At 41.8% G+C, this 13,208-nt stretch overlaps 1 long non-coding RNA gene across 1 annotated transcript; it reads right to left on the reverse strand.

Moving 5' to 3' along the window:
* Nucleotides 1–181: 181 nt before the first annotated feature.
* Nucleotides 182–556, reverse strand: LOC136460112 (uncharacterized). The gene is made up of 3 exons (XR_010760329.1): nucleotides 433–556; nucleotides 251–337; nucleotides 182–215 (listed from the first exon to the last, which is right to left on the reverse strand). It is a non-coding gene; the product is annotated as an uncharacterized lncRNA (long non-coding RNA).
* Between the last annotated feature and the right edge of the window lie 12,652 nt (nucleotides 557–13,208).

The following is a 13,208-nucleotide window of genomic DNA, read 5'->3' on the forward strand; positions in this document are numbered from 1 at the left end:
ATTGGTTAATTGCAACTGTTCTTGGAAGCTAAACATGGTTCTAGTAATCTGTTTTGTGTTGTATGAACATGGAACACCTTGAGAAATGGCAACTCGTAGTCTCACTGTAGTCTGTTTCATAGTAGTCTCATGCCCTAGACACCTTGAGAAATGGCAACTCGTAGTTTCACTGTAGTCTGTTTCACAGTGTCTGCCTTCACTCCAGCGATCCCTACCTGTATGTTTTCAGAGAGCATGTCGATTGCCTTACCCTGGTATAGAAATCTGGAGGCGAAAACGCATCGAAATGAGTCTTGCTGAAATCCATGTGCCACCCATCTCCCATATATACTTTTACCTGCTAGGACATCACAACAGATTTGATTTAGGTATATGCTGGACTAGCTCGATTGAGAAAACTCAGTTGTCAAAGTCTGGGAAACATACACCTACCTTAAGAGTTTTCTTCACTGGAAAACTACCTTTGGGGTCGAATACTTCCCCGTTTGGACCTATCATTAGCAAGAAGTCAGGTTTTTTTAACATACCCACAACCCCCATTGGCTCTGAGAAATCCTTGCATCAACCGGAGCGCTTTATCATGCCCCTGAAAAATGAAAGCCCAACGTATTATGCTTTACTGCTCTCAGCAGTCACACATATTTATACTATGCGAGTATAAAAACATGAAGAAAGTGGAAATTACTGGCAATCTTATGATTGGTTAATGTTGATAGTGTTAGGGATAAATGATTTTGTATTTTCAACTAACAGATAGCATGTGTTGCCTATCTTTTGTACGGAGCTACGGAATTCATCCTTTTATTGAATTATCATGTGTGTCCTGTAACCTTGGCAACACTGTAGTTCCTTTTTCCCCCATTTTTCACATTAGATACTGTAAGACTACAATATAAACTTGCTGGATCACTATGGACTAAAAGAGAGGAATAGGATTCAATGGCATAAGCAAGACATTGAGATTATAAAACCCACAAAAGCGATCTTATAACAACTCAATACCAAATCTTCTAGTATTCTTGTGCACTGGAATGAATAGGGCCTTTTGGTTTGCCAGCTTGGATGGTGATCAGTTTCCTATACTCACAGGCATTGTCCTGCTGAAATTTGGGATCATCCTCGTCGGAATCTTCCTCATCTTGCTCATCCAGTTCATCCTGTTTATGGAAATAAGTTTATCTCATGGTTAAACAGGAAAAAAATATGTTCCAGTTCAAATTGCATCAGAAAAATAAAAACGGTATCAGTATTCAGTAATTTATTTATTATAAGACTTATCATGATATTACAAAATACGATCCAAAAGAAACAGAAAGGCAAATTGCATATTTTTTTATCGAATACGTATGAGAGCTGCATGTTATTTCACTAGAGAAGAAGAAAGGTTAAATCATACAGCACTTGCCCACATGCTAGGAATAGATTTTTTGAATGAAATGATGCACTAGAACATTGAACATCTGTAGGGAGAGAAAAGAAACAAATGGAAAGGACATAGATGGACCGGTACCTGTTCTGGAACTTCAAATATAAAATGTTCATTCCACTTAGCACAGTGGGGTCAGTAACCCAGTAGTTTCCATAGGTTTTACACATCTTGTCCTGGCACTCTGTGGGAACACTTTGTGCTGGTCAGAAGCATGGCTTCCAATAAGTAAACCTAAAGCACAGAAGTAGCTGTGACCATTGCCGTCATCTATGATAGGCAAGCCCTGACATGGAGAAAAAGAAAAGAAGCTGTAATATTCATACAGAAAAAAATATATGCATTTGCAGAATGAGACAAGTTCAAGTACAACCTTAGACTCAAAGATCTGTACAACAACATAATATCTTGATTCTGTTGAATTGGATAACACATTTAGTTTATCCGAAAATCTGGGAGGCGGCAGCAACAACGAAACTTTGCTCTCATGCTGCAAAAGCTCAATAATGTTTTCACTGTCTTCCAATTTTTTTCTTAAGATAAACATCACATCCTAATTTGTTCTCAAAAACCACTCTCTGGAAATCATCTTCATTCAATGCAGAGTATGAAGAATCATTAGCTTTTTTCATGTTTTCAATAGTGTCCTGTAACAGTGTCCTGCCATTTTGTTTATCCTTAACTTTGAGGAACTCCTTGTACTCTTGTGGGGGTTTAGTCGAGATGATTATCCTTAACCTTTGAGGAACAAAAGTTGATATTGTATTTTTGTAACTCCTTGTCATTTTTCTTAGATTATATACCATATTGCTTTGATGCTTCTGTTTGTGAGTACAAGTTTTAACTAAATCTGCTGTCAACTAGCTTTTTTTCCCAATGGCTTGTTTGATCATGCAATCCATAGCTGATAATACAATGCATATATCATGCCTTGCATGTGGTTATATGGCTCAATGCCAATTCAGCTTCCTTCATACTGGCATCATTAATCTGGAGTGTTTGCACGGTTATTTTATTTTTAAATCATAATGCCATTATTTGGGAATTGGGACAAGGAAACTATATGATAGACTCCAAAAAAAATAAGTTTTTCTATGCACACATAATTTTGGAATTTTGCATACTGTGCATTTCATATTAGGAGTTAATGTACATAGCACATTGCACTGACATTTCATATTTTTTTCATGTTAGGTACTATGTGGTGTTGCAAGTATTTTGGATTGGCAGGCTTTTGAGGTTCGATCAAAGAGCTGTTACATGTTCTGTAGAGTGGCAGCAACCATATGTGCACGAAGCTGGTGTTCAAGTATTTTGGAGTGGCAGCAACCATATGTGCACGAAGCTAGTGTTCAAGTATTTTGGAGTGGCAACAAGTGTCCGAGAATTGCTGCAGGACGACATGAATTACAGTCCTGGTCTATTGATCACCTAGCTTTAGTCATAACCAATTAATATAAGACTTGTACTATGTCTATACTGTCTATAACTTATCACTAATCTATATGGCTCTATGCACTATGATCATCACTTGACCTGCTCTCTCTCTCTCTCTCTCTCTATATATATATATATATATATATATATATATATATATATATCAAGTTGGTGTATGGACAGAAGATCTAATATATTATTTATACAAAAATCAAGTGAATTTGTTCAATGTGATGCCTTCTATATATGAGCAAAAGTGGATTTGTCAAATTATTTTAATTATAATTATATATATGCAGTTTTGCCGATAGTTTTTTTTGGCAGGGTATGGTTTGGAAAATACCTTGGAAATGGTTTGGCCAACATATAAACTGCCGCGTAGGTCTTAACTGTCGGCAAAGGGTGAACTGTCGGCAAAGGTTTCAAATGTCGGCGTAGGTAGACCATTTGCCTACACATAAAGTGTCGAGGATTCTATTAACTGTCGGCAAAAGTTTTGCCGACGGCTTCTAGCGCAACTGTTTGTAAACTGTCGGCAAAACTTTTCGCGGCAGGTTATCTGTCGGCAAAGGTGCTCTTTGCCTACAATAGAAAGTGTCGGTAAAAGTATGTTGTGTTATAGTGTATGTTACGGCTGTCAGGTTTTTAGTAGTGTGGAAGTTCTTAATCACCAATGTTAGCTTACAGTGCTTTGTGTGGCCTTGAGGTTTTAAGACACTGTTCTAAAATTTGCGTTGTAAATTCATGATTACCACGCATAGAAAATGCCATGATTTTAAAAGTATGCAGAGTAGATATGTCCTGCACCATATAAAAAAAGCTCCAATCTTTCAATTTTGTGCATGACATATTAAACTCCTAATATTATTTTCATGCAAAGATTAAACATGTTTTTACCTACGCCTTAGCCAGGTGATTTACCGGCGCGCGCGAGGACACACATAATGGACTAGTTAGTACTACTCGTCTGCAATAGAAATGCAGAGCACACATGTACGTAGCAGCTGTATTACTCCTACATAAACAATGTAGTAGGATATATATAAACGGTACCACTATAGGGTAAACATTTAAAATAACGCATCAGGATTACTAATGGCCACCAGAGAGTTTTTAAGACTGTCCACGAATGATGTTTTTATCTCCAAACGCGAGTGATGCTGGAGCTGGTCAAGCACGATGGTGATGGTGCGGCTTCCACGTAGTGTGAGGAACGAAGTTGTGCGATAATTTATAGATGAAACTTTGCCCAAAATGTAAAGTTTGGGGATTGAAATAATCTCCTTGGTTAGTTTAATAGTTCTAAGATGAATCTGAGCCTAAAAATAAACTGTGTTATGCTAATTTTGTGATCGTGAATCCTCTACTAATTCTGTGATTAGTTTGATTGTTTGCTTTTTTAGTAGGTCACACGTCGATGATTAGATATTGCAAGATTTCCGGATCGATGTCGAGGATGAATGAGGGGTATGGGTTGAGGACTGATGCACACCATGGTGACTAGTATGAGCGGCACCTGTGAGTCCCTGTTGTTTTCGCGTTTGCACTTGCATTGCGCCGCGCCGAGTCGCCGAGAGAGTTCGATCAGGTCCCCATCGGCTGACGCTATGTCCGTTTCAATGGCTGCCACGCAGCCCAAGTGTCAAGTGTGCTTTGTTGTGTACGTGAACGCGCCGCCATGTATTGAGCTTCTGGTACACTAGTGATATGTGGACTGGTATGTGGTATGTGACAAGGTCGCCGTATGTGGGCTCTGGGCATGGATGCTACCTGTTGATGTTGGGCTCTGGGCATGGATGGTGCCTCTCGTGCCTGATGCCTGTGCAGCTGTGCCGCTACCGTCTGCACAACACCGCACACATACAAGCATACAACAGCAAAGAGTAACGGGCAAAAAACTGGCTTAACAGTCATTTTGGTCCATCAACTATGGTTCCAAGTTTAGTTTCATCTCTAAACCTTGAAACGATAAATCCATGGATGAGAGTTGGAGTACTGAAATAGTCAGTTTGATAATTCTAGAATAAAACTAATAAGCGTGAAAATAAATTTAAAATTGAGGCTCAGCGGTGGTTGAGTGTGTGTGTGTGTATATTTATTTCTGCTTAGAAAACTCGATGGTTGTTGGAACCGCGCATGGAAAGCAGCCTTCGGTTGCGTTTGGCATCATATATAGTGTGGTGTATAATGGAGGCCCAGTTGTAAATAAATAAGAAACAGCCCGCGTAAGGCACACGAAAAAGGCCGTTTACTCCCGTAAGCCGGCTCAAGCAACAATGTGCAGCGCCTATTCTCCCAGAAACAAAAATGCAGCGATGGGCTTCGCATCTTCAGGTGTTAGGGGTCCGGTCTCACGAGTCTGTAACAGTTTCTTTTCTTCTTCTCTGATGGAAAAGGACGACTTGCCGCCTTGACAACGATGCCACCGATTGCCAATAATGCGTGGAAGTGGAGCCATTTGAGAAGAGTGGGTGGCAGATGATGGGCCGCGTCATTCTCACCCTGCATGCTGCATGCAGGAACTAGTAGACGTGTGCTGTTCCTGGGTCACACGAGCTAAGCTTACGTGTTCGTCACATAGCCGCATGTGGATCAGATCAGAACACCCAACACCCTACTGTGTTGGCTGGCTCCCTGAGAGAGAGAGAGACTGTGCGCTCCACTGCAGACGACGCTTCAGCAACACTGCAACGACAGCGTCCACCCGGCTGCCCCCACGGAGGCCGACCAATAATTCTCCAGGAGCAGCCCCCCACCACAGTTGCCCTTGCGCCTGGCCCTGGGGCAACGCCTGACGTCGCCGGGCTGGTTAGTCGGGCGCCGGTCCACCGCGCGTTCGACCGGGCTCGCAAATGTGTATACCACGAGAGGAGCACAGCCGCACGCGGGGGCCCGGCCAGGGGCCGACCGGCGGGCGAGCTCGATTGCGTTCGCGTCGGCCCGCGCATCCTGGGGCCGGGGTGCGCAGTTCCAGCCCGGCCGCGGGTGGCCGAGCGGCGCCCCGGATGCTTGGCTGTCCTACGACTACGGGTGCGAGACGCAATCATGCTGCAGCGCACTTTGGCTCGCCGGGTCGGGCTGCATGCCGTGATTGGACTGCGCCGCGTCGCATCGCAGCCGACGACGAGGGTTACTATGCATATATAGCGTATTCGTCCATTCCATACAGTGGAATATATAGTGGATGCACGATGGCTTCTGAGGGGAGCTTCATTAGTTCACCAGGATTAAGCTTTAACGCTATTATATGCAGTATGTAGTACTAGGTTCTGCGCTTGGAAGTTGGAAATGATCATATTCACATATCGTCATTGTAAAGCATACTCTGAAGTGTGATCCAATGATTGAATTCTTACAAGGAATTAAACAGAATGGCTCAGACATTCTCGTATCGGCAGCATATTGCCTCTGGGGTCATATGCCTTTTACTCTCATCATCATATGCAAAATCAGGGGCGGCAGTATACTTTAATCTTCCCTACTAGCCACCAGAGGCCCATATATAATTTTGGTAAGTACTACTATTTGCAAGTTCTTTATCAAAAAATAAAATATGAAAGAGAGCAGCAGACCCAACAACAATATAAATATTAAATAGTGCAACGCAAATCAAACGAATCCGCATGGCTTGCTTAGCCTGATCCCCAGATCTTTCCCTGTTGCATTCTCCATTTCCCTATCTGACGTATACCGACCCAACACCAGATTATTCTATGGACCAAGAAGGGGAGGACTAAATTAAAAAGACCTCCTTTTGATTTGCAGTTGCAGCCTCATTTGATCAGTCAGTGCTATCTGAGTAGGGAAACCTCAAGCAAACGTACACGCACTAGTAGCCATGGTGGATGTGGTGTCGGGGACGCTTCTTGTTCGGCAGCAACAGCAACAGCAAACATGCACAATAAACAGAAAGCGCCCTTTGCCTCCCCCTCCTGCTTTTCTGACGACTCCGTCCCCAACAATGTGGCCTCCATGATTTCCCTCCACGGCTCCACCGACGAGAGCGACGCCGGCCTGCGCCCGTCTGCACTACTACAGAATGGACCTGTTGTCCCGGACGGTAACAGCCTTTAGTCCTGGTTACCGTGCCGGGACAACGATCCCGGGACTAAAGGTGGAACCTTCAGTCCCGGGTCATCGAGCCGGGATTAAAGAGGGACCTTTAGTCCCGGTTGGTAACACCAACCGGGACTAAAGGCCCTCCAGCCGAGCGAACCTGGCGCACCCTTTAGTCCCGGTTGGGGTTACCAACCGGGACTAATGGTTCACCCTTTAGTCCCGGTTGGTAACCCCAACCGGGACTAAAGGTTCCTTTTCTTTTTCTTTTTTTTTTGTTTAATTTGTTTTCAGTTCAGTTACACATATTTGTTTAATATATAATATGTTTTTATGTACGTATTCTACGTTGCTAATATAAATACACGCATGCATATAATTACATCTAATTCTCATCTTGAGCATTATTATATTCGAATAAAGTATGAAACTATATATATTATAGATATATATATATGTATATATACAACACTTTCATAATCTTGTTCTCGAAAATAACGATATCAATAAACATTTAATTTACATCATTTATTCCTTAAGATCAAAGTAGAACTCGCCGTTGGGATTTAGCACTTTTTCCAGAAGATATCCTGCTATTGACTCTTGAACTGCTTTCAAATGGTCTTTTTGCATGACCCTTCGTTTCAACCATTCAGTCTTGCATTTGAAATAAAAGGAAAAGTATTAATACACATATATGTATATATATTCATTTAAAAATAAATAAAAATTGATATATACGTACTCTGAGGATATCTTCAGGAGTTCTTCTTATGTGCGCAGTGATAAATTCACAAACATAGTATCCACACAAGTTATTACCTGGTTCCTGCCGCAAACACCACTGTACGAGAAGAAGATTATTCTCATCATCTCACACGTAAATTGAAGTACGATATAGTAATTAAACACGTGGGGAAGTGTATATAGTACAACTTACTGGTATTTCAACTACATTAAGTGGTGCCTTGCAATCCTTGCGATGTTGCCGAATAAACTCTTTCCAAACCCTGTGCGACCAATAATGTACGATCGTTAATAAATTATGGCAAAGTCTATTCAATAATAGTTGTGCGCGAGAGATCGAAATTACCCCTGGATAATGTCTATCATATCTTGGTATAGTGCATGTTCTTTTCTCAACGAGTCAAAGATTAGTAACCGACTTGAGTTTAACTCAATGACAATGAGTATCCAGTGAAAACTGCATTGGTTTATACACACACGTACATGCATATAAGTTGTATTGATATTACATAAAATGTGTAGACTACATTATTATTAACACTTACTCAAAGTTGTACGGGAAAAGTATTGTTGTCTTGTCGTGCTGCTTCACGAAGAACTTCATGATATTCGTCTGTGCTTCAGATACCCAGTAGTCCTTGACAATAATATCGGTTTTGAATACGATATAAGGATCAATGAAGCCAACACTGGTGTCTTGTATTCTTTGGAGCTCTGACATCTGGAATCTATATATAAATATAAGTTACATGTGAGGATAATTATATACACGTACGCATGGAAGTGAGTTTATTAAATAAAAGTAAGAATCACTTACAAACAAAAGGAGCTCATGATTGATTTGTCCAGAGCGTCCAAGTGGAATAGTTGATGCAATTCTTCGAAACTAATATGTAAGATGTCATCGCCACGGAAGTAATGATGGTCTCTAAATCTGACAAAGATCCACTGCTCACCCCTGCCACACGCCTGCATGTACCACTTGTTGAGCAAGTACATTTGCGTACCCAATTCATTCAGAGCCGCAGGGTTGTACAGACTTTTGCCATATTTATAAGTCTTCCAGGTATCAACTTCCAGGTTCTGGATTGGAGCTTTGCCCGTCAATTGATCCAAGGTTAAACCAGTATCTTTAAAAAAAGCATTAAGGGCTTGAACCGACACTTCTCTAGAGTTGTCTGGTCGATAGACTTCTATGTTGGAACCATATTCATTAGCAACAACAAGATTTTGCATTGGTTGCTTCTGTTGTCCGAGCTGTGGGACATCCTTCCCTGATGCTCTTTTCCTTTTCTTATCTGCATCATGTGACTTCACGAGGGAGCGGTCATAGTCTGATAGTGGCGAAGGCTTACGAAGTTCAATCATCTTTTTCTTGTGAGCATCGACCTTCTGCCTCAGCACATCTCGTGGTATGTAAAAGTACGGCTTCTCCTTAAGCTTTGCTTGACTCTTGTTTTTTATATCTATAAAAAAATCTTTTACTTTTTTGTCTTCTTCAGCTGCTATTTGCTCATCAGTCTTTTCAGGAAGTATTTCTTGAGAAATAACTCTTTTTCTTGGGGTCTTCTTTGCCGCCGGGACCTTAGACGTCTTTGTAGTGCGTCGCTGTGGAGGGGGTGGGGGCGGTGTTGGAGATCGGCGTGGAGGCGATGAGGCCGGTGTTGGTGGAGACCGGCGTGGAGACGTTGGAGATCGTTGTGGAGGCGGTGGGGCCGGTGTAGGAGTTGGAGATCGTTGTGGAGGCGATGGGGCCGGTGTAGGAGTTGGCGATCGCCGTGGGGATGAAGTCGTCTCGCCCCCCGCGACGCTGTGATGAGATGGGGAATGAATGATTAGGCTAGGCTGGGGAGAGACCCTGCTATAAAAACAATTTGTGTGTCAATTATTTTTGAAGCCAATAGAAAATTAATGGAAAATAATACTTCATTCACTTTCATTCGTACCTAGGGTGAGGTAGGGGAAGCGGTGGCGCCCCAGGAATGATGATGAAGCATTTGCGCCATTGAATAAATGTCTTCTCTGTTTCTCCTAGTGTCTTCTCCCCATCACCGCCTTCAATGTCAAGAGGAACATTGCTGTAACCTTTGAGCACTCTATCGACCGAGACGCTAGCATATCCAGGTTGAATAACTGACCCATGGATTCTTGGTGTCTTCGTTCGGTCTATTGGAGATACAACCCCGACAGCTACCATGATTGATGCATTACCATCTGGAATGTGCAGCTCACATTTTGTTAGAGGCTCGGTAATGTCATCAACAGGGAAGCGCAACCCAGCGTCGTCTTGAATAACTGGCAGCTCCGTAGAAGCACAACTGCTTTTCATCTGACCAACGGGGCTAATGGTGACTCCCGGCGTTGATTGCGATTGCATTTGACTCATTGCTAGCTGCACTTGCCTCTTGATCTCCTCCTGCATTCTTGCCTCAAGAGATTTTTCTCGTTCACGTGATTCAAGCAATGCTTGTCGTGACTCATCAACAAATTGCTCCAATGCACGAATTCGTTCTGCCTCCTCATCCTTCTTTCTCTGGCGGCTTCTGTAGGTATCCTTGTCTGCTGGGAATGCGTGTAGCCACGGAACCGCCCCATAGCCTCTTGTTCGACCACCGTGTTCGGGATTCTCTAGGGCATATGTCAATTCATCCTTCTCTCTGTTGGGCTTGAAAACACCACTATCAGCTTCTTCCCTAGCACGAGCTAGTCTCTGTGTTGCTCTCTCAATTTTTTGGCCGAAAATTAGCTTGCCAGTGTCTGGGTCTAGGCTTCCCCCATGAGCGTAGAACCAATTCTTCGCGCGTTGAGGCCAGTTCTTTTCTATTGTTTCAGGTATGATTCCCTTGGCAGTAATCTCTGCTTCTAGGTTCTGCCACTTGGGAATAGCACTCCTATAACCACCTGATCCCATGCGATGATGGTATTGCTTCTGTCGGGCATTCTGCCGATTCCTCATCACACGTTCCTCACTGTCTTGAGATGTCTTGTATTCTACGAAGGCATCCCAATGGGACTCCAACTTGACAAACGCCTTAGCATTGAAATTCGGCGTAGCATTCTTCAAGATAAACTTTTTATACAATGTCTTCTTCCAACTCTGGAACAATGTTGCCATCTTCTTCATTGTCCAATCCCTCACTAGCTCCTTCAAAGCATCATCTGCTTGTAATGTGAAATGCTGAGTGATATCTCTCCAAGCTAGGTTCTTATCACGATCAGATACAAAACTAACATTAGGAGCGGATATCTTCTGCTTCCATTCATGAGCACTAACTGGGATCCTATCCCTTACAATGAACCCACATTGATTGACATATGTCTGAGCATGTGGTCCCAATGGTTTGCCGGTGTCGGTGTCGAATTCTGATATTATGAAACGGCCCTCTAATGGCTTTTTTGGCTCTCGGACTTTCCTACTTTTGTCGGTGGTTGATGTAGATCCAGAGACCGGCTACATGAGTAGAAACACAACGATTAACAACAAATATACGTACGCATGCATCTATAAGAGATGATAGATAATCGAATATACCTCGCCAGTATTTTCTTGCGCGACAATTTGTTGATCTTCAACCACCGGCATATTCAGGATATCCTCATAATCAGCAAAGTACTGACTCGTGTCATCTACATCCACATTGGTGCCGGCGTTGATAATATCCGCCATTATGTCATCACTCAAGTTATCATCCGGAGCAGCCATTTGTATCTTCAAGATAACACATAGATAAAATTATTATGGTACATAACATAAGTACATGTGATAACACATATAGAATTACTAAATCCAATTAAATATAATAACACATAATATTTCATAAGGATAAACAATAATAAGGTATAGGCTTTGGAATCGAATCAAAAACACTTTCGATCCAAAAACATGGAAATAAGTACATGTATATATATACACATAGAATGATACAATATATTTTCTCTCTCTCTCAACACATAGAAATAAGTGCATATGTCTATATCTCTAGATATGCATGTGATAACACATAGAATGTCTCTCTAGATACAATTTTCTCTCTCTCTCAACACATGAAAATAAGTACATGTATATATACATATAGAAATAATTAATTAAGTACCATATGTATACATATAGAATCTCTCTCTAGATATATATATAGAGAGATAGAATATATAATTACTAAATCCAATTAAATAAATCTAACATGAAATTAGATAAACTAGTAATAGATAATACATTTTAATCTAACATATATCAAAAACTATAATAAAAAACTATCTAAAAAAAACTATCTAAATAAGTACTAATTAAAATTTAATACATTTTAATCTAACATATATCAAATACTATAATAAAAAACTATCTAAAAAAACTATCTAAATAAAGTACTAATTAAATTTTAATACATTTAAATCTAACATATATCAAAAACTACTAATTAAATCTAACATTTTAATCTAATATTGGCCGGCCGAGAGCAAGCTAGCTCTAGCAGGCTGGGGATCGAGGCGGATGGCGCGGGCCGGCAGGGCGTGCTGGCCGGCCACGCGCGGGGCCGAGCTGAGCACCTCGATCGCGCGAGGACGACGTACGGCGGAGACGGCGGGGCTCGACGACGAGGCCGCCGGGCGCGCGGGAAGCTGTCGACGGAGGGGGCTCGGGTGCGGGCAGAGACGGGATGCGGCCGGGCGGATGGCGAGGCCGGGCGGGGGTAGAAGACGACGGCGGCGCGGCAGAGACGAGCTCGATGTACGGCCGGGCGGGGCTGGGGCGACGGAGGCGAGATCGAAGATGGCGGTGGCGGCGGCGATGATCGACGTGTAGATCGAAAGGTAGAAGATGAAACCGTTCGATATATATAGGCCGGGACCCTTTAGTCCCGGCTAGTAACACCAACCGGGACTAAAAACCCTTTAGTCCCGGCTGGTATTACCAGCCGGGACTAAAGGCCCAACCCTTTAGTCCCGGCTCGCCTTACAAGCCGGGACTAAAGGGTTTTTAGTCCCGGTTGGTGTTACTAGCCGGGACTAAAAGTATTTTGGGCGGGCACCGAAATTGCCACTCACCCTTTAGTCCCGGTTCTTGGTCTGGGCCGGGACTGAAGGCCTGAAAATTTTGGCAACCTGCCAGCGTAATTGGAAAGACCTGGGATTTTGATTTTGTTTAATACTAGGTTAATCAATTAATTCCATAGCAACTTCAATACTTTGCAATATTTATTTTAAAAAATTCTATTGATTAACTAATTATTTATTGTAAATAGGAAAATTTTGTAACCTATAGTTTTTAATTTCTTTTATGAATATAGAATATAAATGTTACTAATACTAAGTATTTTGTTAATGCAAAAATATATTTGTAACTTAAAATTAATAAAACTAATATTATTCGATAGGAAATTTATTATCACATTATTGTAACGTCAATGTTTCAATTTTTTCTCGGTTTTTGACCAAAATTGACAGGAAATTTTTGTTAAACCTATAAAAATAAACAAAAATATAGTATTTTTTGTTGTACAACTTTTTCAAATGAAAAAATGGCCTATATAAGGATTGTTGTTTT

Source organism: Miscanthus floridulus, chromosome 6 (assembly GCF_019320115.1).
Source record: "Miscanthus floridulus cultivar M001 chromosome 6, ASM1932011v1, whole genome shotgun sequence".
Classification (NCBI taxonomy): domain Eukaryota; kingdom Viridiplantae; phylum Streptophyta; class Magnoliopsida; order Poales; family Poaceae; genus Miscanthus; species Miscanthus floridulus.